The 23,981-nt window shown below is 46.1% G+C and overlaps 1 protein-coding gene across 1 annotated transcript in view; it reads right to left on the reverse strand.

The window, feature by feature from the left end:
- The window catches only part of NAA15 (N-alpha-acetyltransferase 15, NatA auxiliary subunit), a 75,458-nt gene that overhangs the window by 50,196 nt on the left and 1,281 nt on the right, over positions 1-23,981 (reverse strand). The window lies entirely within an intron of this gene.

A 23,981-nucleotide genomic window follows, 5' to 3' on the forward strand; every position in this document is an offset into this window, starting at 1 on the left:
CCAAAACAAAACAAACAGCAAAATACAACCAAAGGCTGAGAGACAGTGCAGGGATTAACAGTTTGCCATGCAATGCAGATGACAATAGACGATCCCCAGTTCCAAGTATGGTCCCACAGAGCACTGCCAAGGGTGACTCCTAGGCACAGAGCCAGGAATGGCCCGTTGAGTACCACTGAATGTGGCTCCCAAACCCAAAATAATCATAAAAATAATAGTCAGGGGCTGGAGCAATAGCACAGCGGGTAGGGCGTTTGCCTTGCATGCGGCCAACCCGGGTTCGATTCCCAGCATCCCATATGGTCCCCTGAGCACCGCCAGGGGTAATTCCTGAGTGCGGAGCCAGGAGTGACCCCTGAGCATCATCGGGTGTGACCCAAAAAGCAAAAAAAAAAAAAAAAAAGTCAAACTCTACTTTCCTTTGAATAAGATATAATTCTTTAATTATTTTTGGAAGGGGGGGTCGAAGAAGTGAGGAGTAGAGGGGCCGGAGCGATAGCACAGTGGGTAGGGCGTTTGCCTTGCACTTGGCCGACCTGGGTTCAATCCCCGGCATCCCATATGGTCCCCCAAGCACCGCCAGGAGTAATTTCTGAGTGCAAAGCCAGGAGTAACCCCTGAGCATTGCTGGGTGTGACCCAAAAAGAAAAAAAAAAAAGTGAGGGGTAGAGACAGACACCCAGCTTTGCTCAGGACTTACTCATAGCTCTGCACTCAGAGATCACACCTGGCTGGCTAGGGCAAACCATATGGAGTGCCAGGGACCAAACCTGGTCATCCAAGAGCAAGGCAAGCATCCTACCTACTGTACTATTATTGCTCCAGCCCCCTGTATCTTATCACACTTTATCACACTTCAGGCCTGTAATTAAGTTTCAGTTCCCAATTAATGAAATCTGGCAGTCTTCCAAACTGAAGTTACATTTAATCCCATTAACCCAATTATCTCTTGTCAACTCGTTCCATAAAAATCATCAGAATGGCACAATTCTTCCAATTACTGGGAAGACTTCACTTCTGCCCCCATGAAGAGTCCCCATGCACTTATGGAGCCAAGTCTCACTTTTTTTCCTTCTAGAAGCACTTCTCCGGGGCCAGAGAGACCACAGAGGGATTAAGACCCACACTCTGCATGTGGCAGACCCCTGCTGAAGCCCCAGCCCAGCCACAGCAGAGGGCCAGGATGGCTGCCAACCACCAGGGGGGCCCTGAACACTCCTCCAGCGGCCCTTCCAAAAGAAACTGCTTGGCAAGAGGCCACTCAGCAGTTTCTTCAGTTTAATCGATGAAGTACATTATTTGTTAAAATACTCAACTTACTTCATCCTGGAATTTTTCCTCAGAAACTCGGCTCCTGGGCCAGAGAGATAAGAGGACAGGAGTGAGGAAGGCGCCTGTCCTGAACGCAGGCATGCAGGCGAGCTGGGCTCCAGACCCCGGCACTACTACAGTCCTCAGAGAACTGCCAGGAGTGACTCGAGCACAGAATCAGGAGAAGTTCTGCATACCCCTGGGTATAGCCCAAAATAAACAAAATCGATCAGTTCTTGTTCAGGATAAACTCTAGTAGCAAATAATACTTTACAAGAAAAACTAGAGACACTGCATTGTTCAACAATTTCTCTTTTTCCCAAACATGTTGCAGGGCCAGATCTTGGTAACTCAGTTCAACAATGAGTTTTGTCTAATTAAAATTGAAATCTTATAAAAGAAATCTTAAAAATAGTGTAAGGGGCTGGAGCAATAGTACAGCGGGTAGGGCATTTGCCTTGCACGTGGCCAACCCGGATTCGATTCCCAACATCCCATATAGTCCCCTGAGCACTGCCAGGAGTAATTCCTGAGTGCAGAACCAGGAGTAACCCTTGAGCATCACCGGGTGTGACCCAAAAAGAAAAAAAAAGTGGTAAATATAAAAAGTGGAAAATCAGACTTAGATGCTTGTTTTTTAAAATCCCACATAGGGACCAAAGAGCTAGTCCTGTGGATACGACACAAGGTAAACATCTACCACAGACCTACATCTCTGGCCCCATTAACAAATTCTGAATGCTACTTTAACCAAACCAGCAGGCTCTAAAATTTTTAGGAACTTACTAGAATTTAGGGAAAGAGAAACAAAATACTATACACAAAATCGTCTGAACAAAAGTTTCCTATTTCATTAATATAAAGATTTCATAAAACAATGCTGTAGACAGACCTATTGTTCTTATACGACATTATTTTATATATCTCCACAGCAGATGCACTAAATTGAATGAAAATGCAAGTCTATAGTCCCCCCTCCCTATAACTAAACTCATGCACTTGACGTGTTCTTAATTCCATCACTTAGTAAAGGTTTCCCTTACTAGGGACTAATATGCCACAGAGTGCTGGCTCTTACTACATCATGAGCATTAACTCAGAATTAAATACAGTAATAAGAGAAGACAAGCATTTGGATCAGCAGTTACAGTTTAAAATATGAGCACTGTGCTACAGAGAAAGTAAAGCAGGCAGAGTCAGTACAGGATAAGGCCCTCGCCTTTGCCTTGCATCTGGCTAATCTGGTTCCAAACCCTGGTTCAACAGATGGTCCCAAGCACCACTGGCAGTCAGCCCTGAGCCCACTGTGCCTGGCCAAAAACAAAGACAAAGCAAAAACAGAGCTGGATCTTCAAGCCCATGTTCTCCCTCGAGTAAGCATCTCCCGTGTTTGCCTGTAAGTTTCTCTGCTTCCCTATTTCCACTCTGGAGAAGCCTGTGTCCTCTTAACATGTACTTCTCCCTTTCTCTGCCCTCATATCTTTCTAAATAAGCTTCAATAAAAAAAAATTTTTCACAAAAAAAGAAAAGCACAGCAAAACAGGATATAACAGAAACAGAATAAATTGTTCTTTCCAATGGATTAAAAGTTCATGTGCTAAATATTGGTACCATATACTCTGACTCCTGCTCCCAAATACAGGAGTATGACAAGCATAAAATGGTTGAATTAATATGAAGAAACTATTTTAGCCATTATATAAAACCAACATATGGCTGTGATCACAGAAGGACACAACATAATTTTTTTTAAGTCTCTCTCTTGGGGTGGGGGATAGATCACACCCAGCAAGGTTCAGGGGTTACTCCTAGCCATGCACTTAAACAAAAATTACTCCTAAAGGTTCTCGGAGGACCATACGGGATGCCGGGAACTGAGCCTAGGTTGGCTGCATGCAAGGCGAACACCCTATCCCGCTATACTTGGCTCTAGCCCCCTAGAAGCATTTTTTCAAACACAAGTAGGAAAGGGAAGCCTGCTGTGGTATCTCCTACACATTGCTTAGACAGCTGAAACTTAGGGGAGCAAGAGCCAGAGAGAACCACACAGAGATGGGGCTATCAATATGACAGGAACCTGAGTCAGTCAGGTGGGAGATCCTACTGAAACTGGGGGCTCTGCTGGAGCTGACGGAATGATGCTCACACACAGCTGGGGACATCTGTGCACATTCCAAACACAAGAGCTTTGTCAAACACTCCAGAATAAAATAAAAAAGACTCAGAATGTCCGCTCACCCCACCTTCTGTTACTTAGAAACAAGTCCTCAAGGGGATAATACGTACCTGCTTGCAAGGCACAAGATTAAGACCGAATTCCACCCAGGAAACTGCATCTGACACAGAGAATGTGGTCACAGCAAATGTGTGCTAACACTGAGACTCGGGTAGGGAGCCCCATCAAGTGATGTAGAGAACAATTAAAGTGCATCAAGGACAACTAAAATGTAGTCAGTCCCAGGTGGGGAGAGGGCTCCAACAGTGGGAGCACACGCGGCATGCTCAGGCCTCTGGTTCCAACCCCTGGCACCATGTTGCCTCCTGGAGAGGCCCAAAAAGGTAAAAGAAAAAAAAAAAGTAGGTCACTGCAGAGACCAGAGAGTAAAGACTTTAAAAAAGAAGAAAAAAAAAAGTCCTACAACCTGACAACAAAAGAAACGAGAAAAAGAACTAAAAAAAAGAAAAGAATAAAAAAGAGAGTAGGTCAATTACTTGAGCAGTAATTGACAAAGTAAAAAAAAATTGTTTCACTGCAGTTCAGGTAACAGTGGAACATACTGTCTGCACCTTCACAGCTGCCAGCACCGTCCTTGTGTCACTTCCGTCCTTGTGTCACTTCCGGGCAGCCTCTTCCTCCCCCACTACTTGGTAACCTCAGTTTTGGAGTCCAAGGCAAAAAAGGCTTGTCCTTACTCTGAACCATCTATTCCCTTGTTTGGTTTCTCCATATTCCAGATGAGTGAGTTCATCTGGTGTTCAACCTCCTCTGGCTGACTTTGTTTACATTACACCCTTCAGTTCCATTAAAGCTGTAAACTGGTTGTAAACTGCTGGATTTTGTCTTTTGTTACAGTTGAGTAGTATTCCTTTATACACAGACCACAACTTCTTTATCCATTTATCTCTCACTAACATTTGGGTTTTCCCCATATCTTGGCTGTGAAACACTGCAATGAACCTGCAACAAACATGTGTGTGCGCATGCACACGCCACTTCCAAACTGTCTATGTATATGGGGTGAAGATGCCAAGAAGTGGGGCTGGAGTAATAGCACAGCGGGTAGGGCGTTTGCCTTGCACGCGACCGACCCAGGTTCGATTCCCAGCATTCCATATGGTCCCCCGAGCACTGCCAGGAGTGATTCCTGAGTGCAGAGCCAGGAGTAACCCCCAAGCATCGCTGGGTGTGACCCAAAAAGCAAAAAAAAAAAAAAAAAAAGAAGAAGAAGATGCCAAGAAGTTAGACTAATGAAACAGAACAGATTTATTCTCTATTCATCCTTTTTGGGGTCACACCCAGCAATGCTCAGGAATTTCCCTTGATTCTGCACTCAGGAATTACTCTGGTTTTTATTTGAGGGGGCATACCCAGCTGTTTAGGACTTACTCCTGGTGAGCCTTGGGGCAGGAAGCAGGGGTCTATCTGGGGTGCCAGGGATCAAACACAGGTAGGGCACATGCAAGGTGTGTACCTGCTATACTAACCCTCCAGCTATCGCTTCCAGTCTTTAGGATAAGCTACGTGACAAAACAAATCTTTAAACGAAGACAACAGAAGCCAAGCATTCAATACTGTCTTGCCATATTACGTACTACACTGTGATCATCACACATTCAACAAACTCCTGAGCACAGATCCAGAAACAGACCCTGAGTCTGACTCCAATCCTTCCCCAAAATTAGTGGGGGGAACTGGAGCAATAATACAGCAGGAAAAGGTCACTTCCTTGTACTCGGCCAACCTGGGTTCAATCCCCAGCATCACCTAAGATCCCCTGAGCCCAGCCAGGAGTAATTCCTGGGCGCAGAACCAGGAGTAAGCCCTAAGCACTGCTGGGTATGGCAAAAGTAATAATAATAATAATTTTTGGGTGGTGGTGGGGAGAACGGCATGGGCCATGACGACCTGTATGGACTTAATATCCAAATGGAAACAACATGAATAATAGTATACTGGGAAACAGCATGGTAAAAAGCATCCACTCTGAAGAGGCAACATAAACAATATGAGACAGAATGGATAAGCAGAGTTTTTTAGTTTTTGTTTTGTTTTGTTTAACAAAATAAACTATCTCAGGCTCTTGTGCCAGAGGAAGCCCTCTAGGAGGCCAAGCCCAGGCCCAGAGCATGTGAATGACAGCCACATTGCTAAGAAACAGAACATTTGTCACCATATGGGAAAGCGCTCCACAGATGCTCCCAGAAAAATTCTCTCTTATTTCAGTGGTAAGAACATTATGAAACAAACAGGTTAAGCTCCCTCCAAAATGGTTGGTTGCTTATATAAACAAGAACAGTTGGCAAAGCTTAAAGTATCTCCCAAAACCTACATAAGGTCATCAGATACAAAAAAACTATCTCGGGGCAGGATCAACAGCACAGAGTGTTGGACCCTTGCCTTGCACACAGCCAACCAGTTTCGATTCCCAGCATCCCATATGGTCCCAGAGTACCACCAGAGATGACCCCTAAGTGCAAAGTTGGGAGCAAGCTCTGAGCACACACTGGTGTGGCCCAAAACCAAGGAAAAAAGCGGGGAGGGGAGGTCAAGAGGAGTATCTTTTAAGGGCTAGAGGTAACAGAGGTAAAATGCACAGGTGGACCCAAGTTCAATTCCTTGTACCCCCATATAATCCCTTGAACAACAGGAGCGATCCCCGAGTGCAGAGCCAGGAGTAAGCCCTGAGCACCGATGAGAGTGGCACCCAAAACAGAACAAACAAACAAGCCAAAAAACCTTTTTATATTGTTCTTGTTACAGGGATGGAAAAAAAATCCTGAGAAGAGGGAACTGTGATGTGATTTTAAACTTTTTTTTTCTTTTTTGGTCACACCCAGAGATGCTCAGGAATTACTCCTGGCGGTGCTCAGGGGACCATATGGGATGCTGGAAGTCGAACTCGGGTCGACTGCGTGCAAGGCAAACGCCCTACCCACTGTGCTACTGCTCCAGTCCCATGATTTAAAAAAAAAACAAAACAGGCTATTACATAAAGTAACACAGGAGTGGAGGATGGCTCAAAGAGCTGGAATGCATAATTCTCAGGACGGAGTCCCATGTCCACCCCCAGCACATGGTCCAAACTTCACCAGGTATGCCTTACCTGAAAAAAGTCACAAAACGTATTTAAGTAGAGATTAGAGAGATAATAAAGGAAAGGTGCTTGCCTTGCATACAGCTGACCCACGTTCTATCCTTGTCAACACATATGGTTCCGTAAGACCACCAGGATTTATTCTTGAGCAAAGCTGGGTTTGGCCAAAAGGGGGGGGGGGGTGGGTAAGCAGCTGGGATTTCTACAAAATAATGCAGGGGCTAAGAGTCACCCCCCCTCAAAAAAAAAAGCCAAAAGTTAACAACTGCCAAATCTAGGAGTAGCTTGCTCATGATACCATTTATTTCTGGGTGCTTGTAATGTTTTATAATTAAGAAGCTAAAGAAAGTCTGAGGTTCATGCGCTTGAATGACGCTAGCAGAAGAGGAAGGAACGGAGAATGGGCAGTCTTCAGAGACAGGCCAGAGCTGTTGTTATTTACCACTTTCATTTACACCACATCTAACTCGCAGTGAAACTTCAGCATTACCCACATGTGGCTCGTGGCTAACACATCAGACAACATAAATACCTCCCCAAACTGCTGCCGGGAGACCAGGAGAGCTAGCAGGGCAGGTGAGGAGCATGCACATGCTGGAGCCGGCTTTGACCTGGCTTTATGATTCCCCAGGCCCTGTCAAGAGTGACCCTGAGGACAAAGTCAGGAGTTGGCTGAAGACAGAGCAGGTGTGGCCCAGCCCATCCCACCAAAATTCTACTCAACATTGGTCTAGAGTTCAAATCTGGGATTTCGATAAAACAGCTTTGTGTCATAGGTCCCAGTACAGCCTCAATTATATCACCTGCAAAAGGTGGGCATAACGACCTTTCGAGATTTCAGTGAGAAGGAAATGCAAAAGTATACAAGAACTCCAGGAAGCAATCAGTAACAGAGTTTCACGTAAGCACAAAATTTTCAGTTACAGCTTCTGATATTTAGACCCATTCCTGCTTAAAACAGAGAAATCTGAAAGCAAAAGCTCAATTAAAGTGAAAAAATCAACTGGAATGAGATGACAGAAATGTCCCACACCTTGAAATTGGCAATGGCTGCAGGGCTCAAAACTACTAGAAAGCATCTGTCGAAACTGTTGTTATCAAGGCCAAAGCGACAAAACAGCAGGCAGGGCACCTGCCTTGCACAAGGCCAGCACCCCATATTGTCCCCCAAGTCTGCCAGGATTGATCCCTGAGTGTAGAATTAGGAGCAAGCCCTGAGCACCGTCAAAGTGTGCGCCAACCACCCCCTCAAAAAAAAAAAATTACTACCAGGCCTGAGATAGTAAAGGGGTAACAGGGGTAAGGCACTTGTCTTCCATGCAGCCAACCCTGGTCTGGGCACCTGCACCCTCTATGGGTCCCTGAGCACCACCAAGAGTGACCCCTGACCACTGACAGATGAGCCCAAATCACAAAAGGGGAAAAGGGGGGGGTGAGGAGGGAAGGGGAAAAGGAGAGGAGAGACACAATTCGTAGATAAACTGTTCCACTGCTAAAATACTAAAATGAAAACAGGATCTCCAGGAAACTACTACTACCCTCCCTTTCCCAAAGTTCTTTTAGTTGAAGATTCCATTTGCAGATAATTGTTACCTTTTTCCTATCATACTATTTCAAGCAAACTACCAAGAAAAATCCTCAAACTGGCTTTTTCCTTCCAGTATTAAGAAGCTTGTACCATTTCAGCGAGAGACAAAATAAGGCCCTTGGAGTGAAGTAACAAGTGAGGCTGTTTGAGTCTGGAGTGCAAGAGAACTGAGTGGCTATGGCAGAGCCAGGACTCCGCTCTGGGAGCAGGACATTCATTTTTCTCTGGAGCACTTTTAGACAGTCTTAACTCTAACTCCCTCTTACTTCCGTCTAATCTTAGAGCTCTTTTTCTTATCCAAGTAAAACATTTCTATATTTTTAGCTGTTCCTTATTTGAATGTAGCAAGTCCTTTGACACTCTGGGCCACCCTCTTGAAGTATGTGTGTACATATATATGATTTAGAGGCTCTATTTAATAGAACCTCATAATGATTTCAATTACTACTCTCAGAAGACTTCAGAACAATGGGACTGACCCTAGGGACATAGAAGCAAAGGATAACCAATTATTCAACTATATAAAATCTAAATTATAAGTAATTTTAAAACAGGACTATTACTTCAAGAATACCACATAAAAACAAAATTGAACTCTACATGATAATGGCTGCCTGCTAGTTTTAAACACTTCACCAATCCCCATAAAAACCATATGATGGTGCTGGAGGGGATGGGAGAGTGGGGGAAGGCTTTTTCCTTGCATGCAGCCAACCTAGGTTTGACCCCTAGCAGCCCACAGGGTCCCCTGAGCCCCACAAGTGACTTCTGACTGAAGAGCCGAGGTAAGCCCTGGGCACAGCTACGTGTGTCCTCTTCCCTAGTAAGCCCCACCCCCCCAAAAAACATAAAGGGGGCTGGAGAGAGTATAGCAGGTAGGACACTTGACTTGCATGTAATTGGCCTGTTTGATCTTGGGCACTGCATATGGTCCCCCAAACGTTCCAGGAGTAATCTCTGAGCATAGCTAGGTGTGGTCCAGAGACAAAAAGTAGGGGTTGGAGCAACAGCACAGCACATAGGGCGTTTGTCTTGCACGCGGCCGACCCGGGTTTGATTCCCAGTATCCCATCCCCATATGTTCTCCCGAGCACCGCCAGGAGTAATTCCTAAGTGCATGAGCCAGGAGTAATCACTAAACATCACCAGGTGTGACCCAAAAAGGGGGGGAAAAAAAAGTAAAAAGGAACAGGCTGAATTTTGGAGGGAGGGGTTTGTTTTGGGGTCACATCAGGTGGTTTTCTGGGCCTACTCCTGGCTCTGCACTTAAGGATCACTCCTAGTGGTGCTCAGGGAACCACATGGGGTGCCAAGGTTAGAACCCCGGTTGGCTACAGGCAAGAAAAGCACCTTACCCACTGGACCCACAGCTCTGGCCTGGAACGGGCCAAATTTAACCAACAAACCCAAAAAACTCACAAAATTATCTCAGCTATAAAGACTTACTTTTAAGAGGCTTTCTGTGGTTGTTTTTTTAAATTCGGGCTAGAGACTCACATTCCACAGCCGCCATGCACACTCAGGCCCAGCTTTCCAGAATCACAGCTATTCCCAGAAGAGCCAAACCAGCCACAGAGTCACTGGGACTGAAACCCAATCATGAACTTTGTTAACTGTGTATCTCTAGAAGGTGGGGGGAAATTCCTGAATATTTAGGATGAAAACCCTGGGGCAGCCTCAAGAAAGGGCGGGGGGCTCAGTCTCTGCCTCTCCGCAGCCCGCCACACCCCAGAGCTGCCGCCATACCCACAGCCCAACTCTACTGCTTGACAAATAATCCGCCCAAATGCCCAAAAGAAGGAAATCTCAGGCCCCACGGGTGTCAGACTAAGAAGCCTGGGGTCTGCACAGAATGGGCTGCACCCTTCTGCCCCCCGCACTTCTGGAAGCCCTAGCAGATATCCCCACACCCCACAGCAGCCGCCTGGAAATCTGGCCCAGCTCTACATATCCTGGGGCTCCTCCACACCTTCAAATTCCACAAAACAGACCTAGAAGAAACAGACCAAAAAAGTAACACAGAAACCGACTAAGCTCAATAAACAAAAACAGTAGCACAGAAATCTCAAACACCTTAGTAAACCCTCAAACAGGGACTTAATGACCCCATGGTGAGATATAACAATTTTCAGAAATTTTCTTTTACTGAAATTTTTTTATAATTTCATAAGCCATTTAGTTATAACAAGCAAAATGTTATTTTGTGTCCGCAAAGAGCTTGGGAGAGGGCTGGAAGGGAGGTCACACAGTGATGGTGGGGTTGGTGTTCGAACACTAAACACCTGTAACAACTGTATTACCAACAACTTTGTAAACCAGTTTTTACATTAAAAAAAAAAATGGGTGGGGCTGGAGCATAGCATAGCGGGTAGGGCGTTTGCCTTGCACGCTGCTGACCCGGGTTCGAGTCCCAGTATCCCATATGGTCCCCCAAGCACCGCCAGGAGTAATTCCTGAATGAATGAGCCGAGTAATCCTCTGTGCAATGTCGGGTGTGACCCAAAAAAGACAAAAAAAAAAAAAAAAAAAAAAATTAGAGCATGAGGGGCTCCTCCCGGAAACTTGATATGAGAGCCCTGTGCTTTTTTGTTTTTTGTTCTTGGGTCACACTCAATGGTGCTCAGGGCTCTGGGATGCCAGTCATTGAGCTCCCAAGGCCCGGCGTGGTCATGTGCAAAGTGCCATACCCGTTGTACCATCTCTTGGGGGAATTCCTATGTGGTACTACTGGGGGTTGCTGCGGCAGTGGTGGGGTTCGTGTGGTGCCAGAGGTTAAACCTGGGCTCCTCCATCCGAAGCCTGTGGAACATGAGCCTGCTGCTCGGGCCCTGAAATGTCAGGGCTTACCCAGGCCACCCTGATAGTTCTAGGGGCTTCCAGGGCTGCGCCCAAAGGAACTCAGCCAGCACTGTAGGGGAAATCATACGGTGGCAGGATTGGAACCGGGTCAGCTGCATGCAATCACGAGCCTTAACCCCTGTACTGTTTTTCTGGCCCTAAGATATCTGACAATAAAAAAAAGAAAAAAAGAAAAAAAAACAGGAATACTTCTCAAATGCAGTATTTAAAAAAAAAAAAGGCAAAGAGGCAAAGAGACTGGAAGGAAAGGAACAGATATAAAAGAGGCAAAGACGGGCTGGAGTGATAGCACAGCGGGTAGGGCATTTGCCTTGCATGCGGCCAACCGGGGTTCGATTCCCAGCATCCCATATGGTCCACTGAGCACCGCCAGGGGTAATTCCTGAGTGCAGAGCCAGGAGTAACCCCCGTGCACTGCCAGGTGTGACCCAAAAAGCAAAAAATAAATAAATAAATAAATTTTTAAAAAATAAAATAAAAAAATAAAAGAAGCAAAGATTCCATGGGCAAAGATTACTGAAAACTGAAATAAATAGGACACTCAAAACAGCGATTCTTGGGGCTGGAGTGAGAGCGCAGTGGGTAGGGCACTTGCCTTGCACGCAATCCAGGGTTCAATCCCTGGCACCCCGTATGTCCCCCCAGCACCGCCAGGCGTAATCCTTGAGTGCAGAGCCAGGGTTGCAAAGTGCAACCCCTGAGCATCTGATCGTGGCCCAAAAACAAACAAAAAAAGCCTTCAACTTACAATCTGGTTTTGTTTTGCTTTGTTTTGATTTTTTTTTTTTGTACTTTTGGCCACACCCGGCTGTCCTCAAGGCTTAGTTCTGTACACACGGATCACATGTGGTGCGGGGGACCGAGATCAAACCTGGGTCAGCGAGCACTCACCTCTCTCAACCATATGAAACCAGAGCAGAGAAATGCATCCAGAATGGTGAAAGCCAGCACGAAGCAATGGTTGGGAGGGCAGGAGGGAGAGTGCAAGCCTAGTGAAACAATTCTAGTCCACAGGAAGAGGCAGCCGCTCAACACCCGGAGCACAGGCTTCGGATGAAGGAACCCCAGGCTTGATCTCTGGCACCACATGAACCCCACCACTGCCGGCAGCAACCCCCAGTACCACATAGGAATAGCCCCCGAGAGATGGTATAATGGGTATGGCACTTTGCTCGTCCCAAGCCAGGCATCCCTGAGCTCAGAGCCAGGAATGGTCCCTGAGCACCATTGGGTGTGACCCAAGAACAAAAAAACGAAACAAAAAGAAAAAAAATTGAGATTTTAGATCCAGCCAAAGTGTGTTCCAAACACCGAGACTCCAGGAGTGGTTGAGACAGGCAGGGTGCTCACACTGCAAACAGCCAGCCCACGTTTGACCCCTAATACACATGGTCTCCTGTGAACCAGCAGGTGTGATGCCTGAGCAGAGACAGGAGTAAGTCCAGGAAACTGTGCCAATGCCCCCTCAACTGCCCGCCCCCAAAATATATTACAGGTAAAGTGTCAGCCCTCAAGTACTTAGAAGATTCTACCCAGAGAGCAGGAACAGCTGCAGCCCCTGGAGGCCCTCAAGCATCCTGAGCTGTGACCCTGAAGGCTTTCAAGCACCAAAGTATCCTTGTACCAAAGCACGGAGCTGCCTTCCAGTTGGCCAGGAATTGAAGATGGGGTTCCTGAGCCCCCTGACCACTTCCTGGTAGCCCTGCAAGTGTGAGGCTGAGGACCCAGTCCCCAGCACTGCACCCTACTGGCACTTCTGTGTAAGCTTGGCAAATCCACAAGCCCGGCGCACGGAATTCCACGAAACCAGACACCAGATGCAGCCAGATGTCAGCAAGCACAATGAAAGATACGTCCCACCAACACACACACACACACACACACACACACACACACACACACACACGGTTCCATCCCTTAAGCATCTCAAGGACAAAACAGGTACATTAGCACCTCAGGAAGGAGTGCAAAGCCCCCAAAGGGCCAAACACCCAAAACACGTAGAAGCACTACCACAAGAAATGGGACGCCAAAGCGCACAGGCACAAGAACTGCAGCCCCTGCTGAGCACAGTGCCAGTGTTCAAGCAGTACCTACCAGGCGTGTGACCCAGCAACAGTGGATGGGAAAGCAGGACGGGAGAGCCAGTCACCCCAAGAGTGACGGCAAGTCCACACTGACTCCAGTGTGATGCCATAATCAGGAACACTGCACCCTGCATGACAAACTCTTCAACTTCTGTGGGTTTTGTCCGCCTCAAACACCAGGTGGACAGGAAACTGTACCACCCCGATTGAGCGCACAGACACACATCACACCCCTCAAACATGGAACCAAGGAGCTGTCTGTGTTACCAGTGACACCCACCCCCACCTGAGTGCTCCACTCCCTCGTCCTCAGGTCACCTTCCTCCCTCCCTCCCCTTCTCAAGTCCTCCCACTAACGTGCTGCAGGCCTTCACCAAGGTCAGCGGCACTCTTTACCTTACAGCACTAAGGTGTTTGCTAAGCAGTTAAAAGGTGCTATTGTTTTTGTTAGGTTCTTATCTTTTTTTGGCTTTTTGTTGTTGGAGTAGGTCACACCAACTATGCTCAGGAATGAGTCCTGGCAGGGCTCAGGGGCCCATGAGGTGGGATCAACCCAGTTGGGCCTCATGCAAGGCAAAGGCCCGATCCACTATTTTTGAATCTGTCACTGATAAAAGCTGAGTGCTGTGCTAAGCCCTTTTTCCGATCAGCCCCATGGGGTTTTAACCACTTGCTTCTGCACAGTGCAGTGGCTGAGGAAGCCAGCTCCTGGCTGGCACTGCTGACTATATATAAAGCAATCAGGAATCACAACAGGAGCAAAGGAATGATGCAGTTTCTGCCAGCTCATCTGTCAAAAGGAGCCTAGTTTGTGGGCCAGAGAAATGAGAGAGAGTACGGCAGGTAAGGTGACTTACCAGTAGCCAACCCAGGTTCATCCCCAACACTATACATGATCCGCACCAGGAGTGGTTCCTGGAGAACCTCTAGTGTGGCCCAAAATACAAAGAAAAAAGCCTATCAAATTGAGTTTAAGAGAAAGATTCAATAAAGGCTAATTTTTATTTTCTCCCAATCTTACAGATTCTAACTGTTCTCAAAGTTATTCTAACTGATATTCAAAGGTAATCTCATTCCCAACGAGATCTCTGAAAAATGAGTACTATAGGGGCTGGAGAGATAGCACAGTGGGTAGGGCGTTTGCCTTGCATGCGGCCGACCCGGGTTCAAATCCCAGCATCCCATATGGTCCCCTGAGCACCGCGAGGGGTGATTCCTGAGTGCAGAGCCAGGAGTAACCCCTGTGCATCGCCAGGTGTGACCCAAAAAGCAAAAAAAAAAAAAAAAAAAAGAGTACTATATTATATGCTTGCTATTTTCAGGAGAAAAGAAAGTAATTTTTTAATTTGAATAACCATGTGAGGAAGTGGACAACCAACCCTAAAGATTTTTTTTCCAACCCTAAAGATTTTTAAGTATCTCTTAAAAATGAGTATCGTATTATATGCTTGCTGTTTTCAGAAGAAAAAAAATTTTTTTAATTTGAATAACCATATGAGGAAGTGGACCATCAATGCTAAAGACTTTTTTTTTGGGGGGGGGGTCACACCCGGAAATGCACAGGGGTTACTCCTGGCTCTGCACTCAGGAATTACCCCTGGTGGTGCTCAGGGAACCATATGGGATACTGGGAATCGAACCAGGGTTGGCCACATGCAAGGCAAACGCCCTACCCACTGTGCTATCGCTCCAGCCCCAAGATTTTTAAATCCATTGGAGGAGGGGCCACTCTTCAGCAGAGTTGGGGAACATGCCCAGGGATATTCAGCCTAGCAATGCAGTGCCCTTCATTCAGTGTTGCAGAGAGTGCGGTGGGGGAGGTCACCAGAGCCACATCCAGAGAGTACTTAGGGATCATTGGGGCTACCCTCAACAGTGCAGAAGGGGGATGGAGATGAGGTGCCAAGGACCAAACTCAGAGCCGTGAGCAGGAAACTTCTTTGAGCTGTCTCCTGTTCCCTCATCTATACCTCAAAAGCTTCAGAGGCCTAGGCAATAGTGCCGGTGGGTAAGGACAGCTGCTTTTCACGCAGTAGACCTTGGCTCAATCCCTAGGTCCCCTCAGCACAGCCAGGAGTGAATCCTGAGTGTGGAGCCAGGAGCATCACCCTGAAGCATCACTGGTGTGGCCCAAAAAAACAAAACTAAAGGGAGTTGGAGCAATAGCACAGCGAGTAGGGTATTTGCCTTGCACGCCAACAACCCAGATTCGATACCCAGCATCCCATATGGTCCCCTGAGCACCTCAAGGGCTGATTCCTGAGTGCAGAGCCAGGAATGACCCCTGTGCATCGCCAGGTGTGACCCAAAGGGAAAAAAAATAAACCCTAAAATAAAAGTATGCTTTAATTCTCTATGGACACTCAGGTAAGACGGCTTTACAGACATTATCCAATAATGTCTAAGATCTTCAATGTAATAAAATCATATAGAAAAAAAGAAAAAAATATCATTGAATGTGGAGAGATATACGGTACGGTGGTTTCCTTGGGACTGCAGTGATAGTAGGGCAGTAGGTGTTTGCCTTGCGTGTGGCTGACCCAGGTTCAATCCTTGGGTTCGATCCCCAGCATCCCATTTGGGATGTCTCCTGAGCACCTTCAGGAGTAATTCCTGAGTGCAGAGCCAGAAATAAGCACTGAGCACTGCGTGTGGCCAAAAACAAGGAAAAAAAGATGCTACTTTGCTTGCATATGGCCAACCCCAGTCCAAATCCCCCATACCCATATGGTTTCTTGGACTACCACCAGGGGTCACTCCTGAGCACAGAGTGAAGACTAGCTCCTGGGCACTGCCAAGGGTGGCCTAAACTCCCCCCACACAATATATATCTCACTTGCTTAAAACAAGATTACAACTTCCAGGCCAGGAAATGGCTCCAAGAGATGGAGTACTATGTTTTGGGAGCTGAAGCCCACCCTGCATCTGACCTTCAAACCACATACCCCAGGCACTATGCCTCTGAGTCAGGAGTGAGGGCCCTGCTCCTTTCAACTAAAAATGGATTGTAGGGGCTGGAGCAATAGCACAGCGAGTAGGGCGTTTGCCTTGCACGTGGCCGACCCGGGTTCGATTCCCAGCATCCCATATGGTCCCCTGAGCACTGCCAGGAGTAACTCCTGAGTGCAAAGCCAGGAGGTAACCCTTGTGCACTGCCAGGTGTGACCCAAAAAGCAAAAATAAAATAAAATAAAATAAAAATGGATTGTAATTTCCCCTACCAGTAGGTGTCAGGATAAATTTCAAGAGATTTTAATTTAATGGAAATCTCAGTAAACTAGACAAAATCAAGGTGACAAAAATGTTCATTTCAATCACTTATTTTCATATTGTACTCAATGGGGTGGGGCAGTAGGGGAAGGAGGACCTCCCAGCAGTGCTCAGGGGCCACTCCCTGGCAACACTTGACCAACTGGTTTAAGACCAGAGCCCAAGGATTAGTATAGCTTAGGTTTAGTAATGCTGTAGTGCACGGAAAGACAGGTCAGACTGGAGATCAAACCATGCTCACCTGACCCTAAGCTTTTACCCTGGTCCTTTATTTTACTTTTACATACACACACACACACACACACACACACACACACACACACACACAGGGGGTGGGGGGGAGAAGGGAGCATGGTATGGGGCATTATATTTAAATTTTAATAAATTACCGTAGGGCATTTGCCTTGCATGCGGCCGACCCGGGTTCGATCCCCGGCATCCCATATGGTCCCCCAAGCACCGCCAGGAGTAATTCCTGAGTGCAAAGCCAGGAGTAACCCCTGAGCATCGCTGGGTGTGACCCAAAAAGCAAATAAATAAATAAATTGCCGTAGTTCCAAAGTAAGCATCGAAAAACAAAATTAAGAAATTAAGAGATAGTATACAGCTAAGCCAGGTTCAATCTCTGGGACCTCATATGGTCAAGAGCAAAGAGCCAGGAGTAAGCCCTGAGCACCACCCTGTATAGCCCAAAAAAAAAAAAAAAGAACCCACATACAATAAATTAAACTAGCTTTTTATTGTTTAGTCACAAGCCCAATACAAGGTTGTACCGCATGCATTAACACAAAGCAGCTCAGCTGAAGTCCAGAGCTGACACTGCAAGAAAACGTCCCCAGTCAAGACACAGACACAGCATACAACTCCCTCTGTGCCCTAGTATTTATCCTGAGAAGGATCACTCTTTTATTTTTATTTATTTGCTTTTTGGGGTCACACCTGGTGATGCCTAGGAGTTATTCCTGGCTTTGCACTCAGGAATTCCTCCTGGCGGTACTCAGGAGACCATATGGAATTCTGGGGATCGAACCCAGGCCAGCCACAACCACGTGCAAGGCAAACGCCCTACCCGCTGTACTATGGCTCCAGCCCCCGGTCACTCTTTTAAACCTCTTCAATCGCCCTTCTTATCATCAGTACTGGCAACAGACATTCTTCAAAAATCGTTTTCCACTAGTAATCTTAAGTTTTCCTCTTCAGCAGGGTTAGTGCTCAGAATCAAAGAGGTAAGTGGCATTCTGAAGTGAACACTGGTGACCAGGCACTGATCAGACTCCGGAGCTGGGCTCCAGGGGCTGGAGCAATAGCACAGCGGGTAGGGCGTTTGCCTTGCACTCGGGTGACCCAGGTTCGATTTCCAGCATCCCATATGGTCCCCCAAGCACCGACAGGATTGTAATTCCTGAGTGCATGAACCAGGAGTAAACCACTGTGCATCGCCAAGTGTGACCCCCTCCAAAAACAAAAACTGGGCTCTGGTATGTGCTTCCCAGCATCACCTTCCTGAATTCCAAATTCAATTTGATGTTGAAATTTTCTGAGACAATTGTGAAGAAACTCTAAACAACAAATTGTTTCTCTTCAATCTCATACTCTGGTTTCATAACATACACAGTGTTTCTCACTCCTGACTTTGAATCTGAACCAGTTATAATGCTTTAGGAAACTAGGGATGACTCTTACTCTGATCCAGCAAGCTCCACCCCCCGAAAAACATCCTCATTTAATCCAGATGCCATTAAAACCACCAAATAAGAAACAATCAACTTTTCCTCTCTCCATGCTTTTGTGATGAAAGAAGGCATAAACAAACCAAACCATGATTCATTCCAAATGGAGCTTCCAAGGTGTTCCTGAGTAATTCAGGTTCTGCCTGATACCCTACAATTACCTCATATGCTAATACAGTCTACAATGCTGAGACCCAGCTCTACCCTTCTGTAAAACCCTGATGCAAACACAAAATCACAAGAGCTCTCTTACTTGACTATAGTTACTGTTTCAGCATTCATTTTATTCAACAAGTATTTGTTAAGTATCTACTGGTACATTATTCTGACCAATGGAGATACAGCAATTAACAGTACAAGTAGCTTTCTTCACAGAAGTTTTTCTGGGGGACCACACATGGCGGAGCTCAGGGATCATTCCTGGTGGGCTCAAGAGACCGTATGATACGCTGGGGATCAAAACTGGGTCTGCTGCATGCAAAACTTATACTTTAATTAAGACATGATAAATTAAACACATTCATGTCAGGTAGTGATACTGAAAGCAAGGAAGAAAACAAAATTAAACTGAGTATTTATCAGTCCAGGAAGACCTCTTTAGAGCATTGGAGAAAACGAAACAAGCCCTGCAGGTACCTGCAGTAGAAAATTCTGAATGCAGTCATACAATGATCCCGTACAAGACCTAGCTTTTTATATCCAAAACCACTTTCATGGACGATGACTCTGAATGAGTACTGTGAGAACTGCATTGTCAAGAGAAATACTACAGGGACCAAGAACACACTTCAGAGGCCGGTGCTTTCCAGCAGGCCACCACTCTGTCACCTCCACAGAACAATTCTTTAACCAGGTGTCAAAGACTAGGAATGGCAACTCGCTCATCATCAAATAACTAAATCTGTGCAATAGTGACACAGGATTGCAAGAATGAAATACCTGCAGAATCTAACATTAAATTGCATGCTTTTCTAAAAATGTACTGTTTTGATACCTATTTGTACTGAAAACTGAAATGTGGCCATTCCTTTTTTAAAAAAAACAAAGTACTCATTCAAAAAAATTTTTGTACACACAAGCATATTAACCTATTCTCTTAACTCAAAAATTTTTTTCTGGGGCTGGAGCGATAGCACAGCGGGTAGGGCGTTTGCCTTGCACTCGACCAACCCAGGTTCGATTCCCAGCATCCCATATGGTCCCCTGAGCACTGCCAGGGATAATTCCTGAGTGCAGAGCCAGGAGTAATCCCTGTGCAGAGCCAGGTGTGACCCAAAAAGATAAAAAAAAAAAATCTTTTCTGAAATATTTCTGATTTCTACCATAATAAAGAAGTTTTTAATTTGTGATTGTTTGGGGGCTACACCTAGTGATGCTCAGGTGTCAGGGATCACTCCTAAAGGGCTCAGAGGTCTTTATGGGATGCCAGGGACAGAATCCAAATGAGCTCCATACCAAGGAAACACCCAACCCATTGTACTATCTATCTGGCTCTGGAATTTTTTTAAATATGCTTTGCCGGGGCAGGTGAACGCAGCTCAGCAGCAGATGAGTATGCATGAGACCCTGGTTCAAGCCCCAGTAGTACAGGGGGAACTATATGCGTTACATACATTTGCACATGTAAGTTTTGCACATTATGCAAATTTATGGGGGTCAACAATTTAAGGAGCTGAGCATGTAGCTCGGGAGAACAACTGTAACTCCATGTGGAACCTTGGGTTTAACACCCAGCAATGCAAAAAAAAAAGGGGGGGGGTTTACTCATACTACATTGCATTTCAAAAAGATTTTAAGGCAGAAACTTAAGAAGAAAAAAACCAATCAGTGGGGTGAGAGATGCAGCTAGAGCAGTAAAAAATACAAATGCCTTTTGTGCCTGAATCCTTGGGTTTGATCCCCAGCACCGCATGCTGACTCCACACACATGCCCACACCCCCACCTGCAGCAGCACCTGGTGTGGCCCTCACAATGGAAGAAAAATTAAAACAAAATTTGGTACACCATCAGTTTTTCTGCACAAACATTTCAGTTTTTTAGAAAAGCATTTTGTGAATTTTACCAGGCTGGAGGCTATGTACATTAGCATAAAAAGATTTCTCTTTGGGGCCAGAGCTGTAGGGTTCGATCCTCAGCATCCTATATGGTCCACCAAGCACCACCAGGAGTAAGTAGTAACCCTAAATATTTGAGTCACCAATCCTGAAATTCTTTGGGAATAAGGGATTCTTACACTACTAGAACCAAAACACTAACATTCACCATCACATGGAACTATTTGAATCTGAACTCACTGCAGCTAGAGGTGGCGTACCGCACGCACACTAGCCAATCCTTCCAGTGCACACTACTGCAGATGGCTAACAGCCAGAGCAAGTGAAGAATACTTCCAGGGCACAGGGGACAGTACAGGAGTATGGTGCTCGCCTTGCATACGGCCAGCCCTGACTCAATGCCCGCCACCGCCCATGGTTCCCCAAATCCCATCAGGAGTGAGCTCTGGGTACCTCTAGGTGTGGCTTACCTCCCAAATGCTCCCCCAAGAGAGAAATGTTAAGAAGAACCTTTCCATTATCCCAGAAAGCTCTACTGTGCAGTCCAAATGAGTTTTCGGTAGATGATATATTCTTTCTCACTGTGCTAGCGCCTCTTACCACTTTTCTAGGAAAATTCTACCTTTAACATAAGTCATCCAGGCAAAAATCCAAGAACAGATTAATGAAACAGTATTTTCAGTACTTCCAGCTCAGTCTCTTTTTTGTATAGCCCCCACTGACTGCTAAAGAGAGAGGGAAGGGAAGGAAGCTGTGGCACCTCACCACCCGACTGCACAGTTCTGGGTAGGGCCACAGGAGGAAAACCAGTTACAAGGGGCTGCATCGACAGTACAGCAGGTAGGGCGCTTGCCGTGCACACATCCAATCCTAGCTCAAACCTTGGCATCGCATATAGTCCCCCGAGCACCTCCAGGAGTAACCCCTGAGCACAGAGTCAGGAGTAACCCCTGAGCACTGTTGGGTGTGACACCTCCGAGAAATAATAATAAAATAAAAAGAAAACCACCTGAAAGGGAAGACGTGGATTTGCACCTGCCAGACAACCACACTTCTCTCACTACCCTTGAACTAGAAAGTGAAATAAAGACTTAGTGGTGCCCCTCAAGTTACTGAGGCGAACAGAAGGAGTAGGCAGAGCCAGTTTTCTAAAGACTTCATTTTCCAAATTGTTCAAACTGGTCATTACAGCAACACATAAAAGGCTGCTGCTGGGAAACAAATAACTTCTTTAAACTTCTAACAACATCACATTCAGTTTATTCCCATACTTTCCCTAAGACAAATTATAGACACAATACATTCTATGACATTTGACCAACTTGTGACAATGCTTTAATCAAAAACAAAATAAATATACTGAGTGGGGATAAAAACGGGTCAAATATGAAAAAAACTGAATTTGAGATACCAAGTAGACTAAAAGAAGACCAGCCTATCAACTACAGAATCTGAGGTCATTTCACAAACTGATGAGTAAGCCAGGTTTCTTTTGAAAAGTTAAAGCAAAAGCATACTTCACTGGGGCGGGAACTACAGTACAGCAAATAGGATGCTTGGCTTTCACACTCCCGTTTAGATCCCCAGCATCCCATAAGGTCCCCGGAGGCCCACCAGGAGCGCAGAGCCAGAAGTCCTCAGCACCAAGCAGTGTGGCCCCAAAACCAAAAAAAAGAAAAGGGATGAGGGAAGGACCAAAGATACAGTACAGGGGTTAAGAAAGGCATCTGCCTTGCCAGCCACTGACCCCGGCTGCAATCCCTGGCACCATGTATGGTCCCTCAAGGAAGGTCAGGAGTCACTTCTGAGCAGACAGGAACAGCCCCTGAGCATCACTGGATATGGCCCCCAAACCAAAAACTTCACAGTGCAAATAATAAAGTGCAACACGGGACCTTTGCAGGAACTGTTGGGCATCTTACTGCAGAGGTGAGGTTGTCCAGTGAGGGAGTTTACCCCACACACAGCAATCACATAAGACCAGAACAGGAACTAGAGTGAAGGCTAGCAAAGGCCAGTAATACATGGCCAGTTGAGCATGATACTCAACTGCAGTTCTGCAAGGCATTGTCTATACTGGAGGGAAACTCAGGAAAGAAAACGAGAGGGTAAAGCAAGATCTCCATATTGCTTTGTAAAATTGCATGTGAAGGGCCCAGAGTGAAAGCACAGTGGGTAGTGTTTGCCTTGCCCGTGGCTGGCCCAGGTTCGATCCCCAGCATCCCATATGGTCCACTCATGTACCGCCAGGAGTGATTCCTGAGTGCAGAACCAGGAGTAACCCCTGAGCATCACCAGGTGTGACTCCAAAAGTAAAGTAAAAAAATACAACCTATGAAACAATTAGCTTCATGCATGGAGAGGGGAATATTTGGTGAGCCAGGCCCAGCAATCTTCATGGGTTTCTTTTAACTATGCACTCAGTAAATACTCCTGGTGAAGCCTGAGACCATATGGGACGCCGGGGCCTTGAACCCAGGTAAGCCACGTGCAATGTAGCACGCTACCCTCTATACTGTCTCTCCAGCCCCTAGCTGAAAATTCATTCTTTTCCAAAGCACACTAACAAATTAACAGGGCGAATTTAAATATAAACATGGGACACTATGGGAGTGATGTCCAGGTACAGCGCCAGGAGAGATTAGGCACTTGCCTTGCAAGTGGCCAACCCAGGTTCGATCCTCAGCACTGCACAGGGTGCCTTGAGCACTGCTAGGAGTGATCCCCAAGGAGAGATGGGTGTGGCCCAAAGTCCAATAAGTAAAAACTGGATCAGACAAACTAGGGAATTACTGCTAACCGCATTGTGGCTATACAGGAGAACTTCAGTGTATGTGCTGTGTCAACTTTTGGTTCTCCTCTGTATCAGAAGAGAAAGCCAATGTGGAAGAATGTTATAGATTAAATTTAGGTATAGGTTTATGTCTGTCAATCACAGCTGGAAATGATCACTCTGGACAAGGACTGAGTGCTGAAAGGAGGGAAAGTGACTTACATGATAAACTTTCATTACCTGTACTGCAAGCCACAATGCCTAAAAAGAAAGGGGGGAGGGAGGAAAAGTGCCTGCCATGGGGGGAGGGGGTGACTAAGGGGAGGGAGACTGGGGACACGGGTGGTGGGAAATGTATGCTGGTGAAAGGATGGGTGTTGGAACATCCTGAGACTGAAACCCAATCAGGAACAACTTTTTTTAACTGTGTATCTTACGGTGATTTAATGTAAAAAAAAAAAAAGTTTATGTCTGTTCCTTTCCTTGTACTTTTGTTATTTTTTCAGCTGAAATTTTTCAACGGGGCCAAAGAGGTAGCTCAACGGGCTCAGCTCATCCTTTACAAGCTGGAGGCAGGGTTCAACCTGACACACCGTGTGGTCTCCCAAGCACCACCAGCAGTGACGCCCAAGGAAGAGCTAGAAATAGCCCCAGAGCACAATCAGCACCGAGCCCAAACCAAAAGAAAATAAACAGATAGAGACCACGCTTTCCAGTGAGAGCTAGGGAGTGCAGTTACAGATCAACTGCCATCCTAGAGCAATAGCAGCCAACCCCGGAGACCAGGAAGTAGATCGTTCAACAAAACTATCCTAGAGCTGCACCTACACTCCAAATTTCCTTAAAATAAAAAGAAAACCTGATAATAAGGATTTCAAAACCACCGAGTTCAACTAACACTTAGCATGAATTACACTTCAAGAAAAACTGGATCCCCAAAGTTGTTTCCCCTTTGCAAACCAAACAAAGTGACTTAAAACTGCAGGAGCTCTT

The sequence above is a fragment of the Sorex araneus genome, chromosome 7, assembly GCF_027595985.1.
Source record: "Sorex araneus isolate mSorAra2 chromosome 7, mSorAra2.pri, whole genome shotgun sequence".
In the NCBI taxonomy this organism is placed as follows: Eukaryota; Metazoa; Chordata; class Mammalia; order Eulipotyphla; family Soricidae; genus Sorex; species Sorex araneus.